Below are 4,846 nucleotides of genomic sequence, written 5' to 3'. Positions count from 1 at the left end.
TTATACCAGCAGATCATGTTACATTCAAAAGCTGAAACATGCAGGCATCACAGATCCATATAATTTACCCACAATTGTATTTATGTATGATGCTCACTGCTCTCTCTCTTTATATGATACTCACTGCTCTCTCTCTCATCATTTTTCTCATCTTTCTGGTTTCGCCAGGAAGTGTTGAAAAGTTAAAACAGGCTTATCTCCACATCTGTTATTGCATCCAAATTCACTACAGGTTTCAAGCCCACATCCAGATATACATTTTAATGCTGCACAGAGCTTTCATACTAACCTGATATAAAATGTACTCCATACACATGGGAATGGTTTGTTGGCATCCAATCTTCTCATTTAAGTGCAGCTCACCATTTTTCTCATCTTTCTGGTTTCGCCAGGAAGTGTTGAAAAGTTAAAACAGGTTATCTCCACATCTGTTATTGCATCCAAATTCACTACAGGTTTCTGGCATTGTTCTTTTCAATGTAACTTCCACAAGTTTATTTGTAGATGCACTGAACTCTTGGAGTGGTTTGGTTGGGAAATTGCCTGCGACCCTGTAGAAGGATAAAGCGGCTAGAGATAATGAGATGAGAGATGAGATGACAAAGGTAAGCTCCAGCGTGGACTTCCAATAGTAATAAACAAGCCAGGGCCTAGATCTAGCATATTTTGAGTTTAGCCTAGTCTACATTGTCAGTGCATAACAAACATGCTACTAGTCTAGCTAAGCATTAGGTCTAATAAAATATATTGTATCCAAAGCCCACATCCAGATATACATTTTAATGCTGCACAGAGTTTTCATACTAACCTGATATAAAATGTACTCCATACACATGGGAATGGTTTGTTGGCATCCAGTCTTCTCATTTAAGTGCAGCTCACCATTTTTCTCATCTTTCTGGTTTCGCCAGGAAGTGTTGAAAAGTTAAAACAGGCTTGTCTCCACATCTGTTATTGCATCCAAATTCACTACAGGTTTCAAGCCCACATCCAGATATACATTTTAATGCTGCACAGAGCTTTCATACTAACCTGATATAAAATGTACTCCATACACATGGGAATGGTTTGTTGGCATCCAGTCTTCTCATTTAAGTGCAGCTCACCATTTTTCTCATCTTTCTGGTTTCGCCAGGAAGTGTTGAAAAGTTAAAACAGGCTTGTCTCCACATCTGTTATTGCATCCAAATTCACTACAGGTTTCTGGCATTGTTCTTTTCAATGTAATTTCCACAAGTTTATCTGTAGATGCACTGAACTCTTGGAGTGGTTTGCTATTTCACTAGTCCAGTCCACAACACAAATGATCACTGAATTTGTCATGCTCCTGGGCTCACCCAACACTCAGGACTCCACTTCCCACAATCCCCCTCACACACCAGTCACTACCGCGTGCACTCCGTCAGCCAACCCGGAGTTCTAATCACCATCACCTGTACTTTTTTGTTTCCGTTTGTATTTATACCCCTTTGTTTATTTTGTTCATCACACAGTATTGCCTCTACATTTCGTGAGCGTACTGAGCGTTAGCACTCTGATTGTATTCCTGTGTATGACCCTTTTTGCCTTCCAGTTTTTTCCCATTTCGCCTAGCCCTTGTGTGTGTTTGTTTGCTCGTTTCTCTTGCTTCCTGTGCCCTGTACTACGAAGCGGGTTTTCTGGCTTACCAGGGTAACTTCGAGAGTAAATTGATCACGTGCAGTGTAACTTCCCAATTAACCCATACTATGAAAGTTGGCTATGTTCAAACCGAGGTATGCTGCCATGGCAATTTACGCTGCATCTCAAACCTGCTCGTCTCAGGTTATGTTCTTGGTTAACCCGAGGTTTCCGATTAACCACACCCTTTTTAAACACCACCTCTCCACCGACATTTCTTCTAGAGACAATGCCAGCGTACCTGGATGACCCGTGTGATATCGGAGCGCAGATTGTGAGGGTCTCTCTCCGGAGGGCGAGGGTATTTAGAGACCACCAGAATCCGCTGGCATACACGGACGATGTTCTTCATGAACGATATAGATTCTCAGCTGAGGGAATTCGTTACCTTTGCCAGCTGATCGAGGCAGACGTGTGCAATGTAACCCGCCGAAGCCAGGCCCTCACAATCGAGCAAACTATGTGCTTGTCATTGCGTTACTTTGCCAGTGGACAATATATGTATTCCATCGGTGATGCTGAAAACCTCAGTAAGAACACTGTATGTCGTATGATTCGCAAAGTGGTACTTGCCCTAACCAAACTGATGAATGCATTTGTCATGTTCCCTGGGCATTTAACCACACTTCAGATCAAAGAAGGGTTTTATGCAATCGCAGGTAATTACTAATATCAAATTGTGTCTGTTTGCCTACTCTGATAGAGACAATTGTGACTGACAATTGATATGACTAACAAAATATACAGGTTTCCCAAGAGTAATAGGAGCCATTGACTGCACTCACATCCAAATCAGTGCACCCCTGGGAGAGCATGAGGGGGATTATGTGAATAGAAAATCCTTCCATAGCATCAACGTACAGGTAAAAGGTCTACTTCATATAGGCCCACATTCAAATAGGTCATGTCCATACCTCAAATCAACCTGTCAGTACTGGTCCCATTTTGCGTTAGGTGCCGTTTTGTCCTCCACATGGGTTGGTGTTGTTCCTCATTTGCAGGGGTAACAGTGTGCTTGTACCTCAGTCATGTCCCCTGTCCTTGCACAAATGCTTGATGTTCTTAGATGACATGTGACCACCAGTTGATGATAACCAGCCTGGATGCAAGATGGCCAGGGTCTGTCCATGATTCCCACATATTTAGAGAATCCTCACTAGCTCCGGGATTCGAGGAAGGTAAGATAATCCTCCATCTAATCCTTAAAACACAAATCATCCTGCATCAAAAAGATATCGGGACAATACAGAAACAAGAGCTAAAATACCACAGACGTCCCTACTCAAACTTCATGGTATTCCTTAAGTAAAGAATAGTGAGCATCTTACAGTTGTTTGACACTAACTACATTTCTCTCCATTTCATACAAGGGCGATTTGATGGTATCCTGCTCGGGGACCGTGGATACCCATGTTTGAAACACCTCCTGACACCATTCGCAGACCCTCAAACAAGGGCCCAGAGAGCCTTCAATCATGCCCACAGTGTTACAAGAGCACGAATCGAGATCACGTTCGGCATATTGAAGGCTCGGTTTGCCTGCCTAAAAGGCCTGCGTGTGAGGCCAGAGAAGGCCTGTCAAATAACAGCGGCATGTGTGGTACTACATAACATAGCCACCATTAGAAAAGAAAGGGTTCCCAATCATGTTCCCTCACCCCCCGATGTTGTTGACCCCATGACCCTGGACCATCCCACAGGCCATTCAGTGAGAGAGGCCATCACAAACCAATTTTTCAGGCAGTAACACAAAATAAAGAAAAGCCAAATGAATCCTTGCTTGCACGCACACACACACACACACACACACAATGTACTAATACCTTCTTCTCATGCTCCAACTTTTCAATTTCTAGTTCGAGCTTCCGAATTTGCAGCCTCTTTTTTTTTGCAGTCTAGCTGTAACATTTTCTTGTACAGGCTGTGCACATTGTCCACTCCGGCCTACAGAACCCCCACCCCAGAATGAACATATTATCCTAGTATGCATAACAGTCGGCAATGATGGACCGAAGAGGAAGAAACTGTACTTTGTGACATTGTGACGTCCCTGGCAGGGAAGCCTCAGGAGGGGATGGGGCAGCTCCAACTCCTCCTACAAAGGAACACAAGCACACAGACTGATTGCATCATTGATACAAGTCACACTTCAAATGCAGTACTGCTGAAGAGTAATGGGGCACCCTCCTAGAATATTGACACAGCATATAGTAGCAGTGGTAGAGTCTTTCAACCTGCATGTGGGTGTCGGATTTGGCCATGAGGGTCTCGTCATCTTCCTCCTGAGAGAACATACATAAATCATAGGCTGCACCTACATAATTTCTGAACACGACATAATGCATGCAATGTTAGCTATTACAGGTACCTCGGCCGGAGGATCACTGGAGCCGGGTATGGGCTGTGGTGGCTGGATGGTCTCCAGATTGCTTCCTTCAACTGTACACACAACACATAAGACATGCCACTGATGAACGAGAAAACACACTTGTTACATGGAACTTGAATGCCATATTACCCCGCACGTAGAGGGTGGACATTTCCACAGCACCAGGGGTGGATTGTAGGCCTCCTTCTACCCCCTCCATGATTGGCCTACCGCTATTGTTGGCGAGCGCCAACTCCTCGGCCACGGTAAGGGCTTCTGGTGCCCTCCCTCCTCCCGTGCACCTGGTGGCCACCTTTTTCTTGTTGGCTGTGAAAGACAAGCATCTTTTCATTATATATGCCTCACACACACACACACACACACACACACACACTTACCATTATGAATGATGTTTTTATATTTCATTTTCACCTGTTGCCAGGTGCGTTTGGCACTGCTGTTGCCTCTGAAATGTTCACAGGACATACACCAACTTAGTCAAAGGGACCGAACAGTCAGTCATCCTAATTCATGTGACTCGTGCACATATCACCTTAAGTAGGCTACTCCATGAATTTACCATACCAAATTTTATTCAGGATTTTTCGGACATTAAACAAGCTATATATGACTGGGGCCACGTCGAAGGACCATTTTCTGTGACTTGTGATTGATCATGAAGCTTTCTCTCATCCTATACTTCTGTTCTGGAACATGTAGAAGGGAGAATGTACTTACGCATTTACCCGATCGGCAATTCGTTGCCAACATGCTTGCCGCTCCTTATTGGCAGCCGCTGTGTTAGATTTTGCTCTTAAT

The 4,846-nt window shown here is 44.0% G+C and overlaps 1 pseudogene; it reads left to right on the top strand.

The window, feature by feature from the left end:
* Window positions 1–1,903: 1,903 nt before the first annotated feature.
* LOC132889878 (putative nuclease HARBI1) lies at window positions 1,904–3,850 on the top strand (annotated as a pseudogene).
* The last annotated feature ends 996 nt before the right edge of the window (window positions 3,851–4,846 follow it).

This window comes from Neoarius graeffei, chromosome 8 (assembly GCF_027579695.1).
Source record: "Neoarius graeffei isolate fNeoGra1 chromosome 8, fNeoGra1.pri, whole genome shotgun sequence".
NCBI lineage: Eukaryota > Metazoa > Chordata > Actinopteri > Siluriformes > Ariidae > Neoarius > Neoarius graeffei.
Note: the sequence above shows the minus strand (reverse complement) of the source record. Positions and strands in the feature narration are given on the sequence as shown.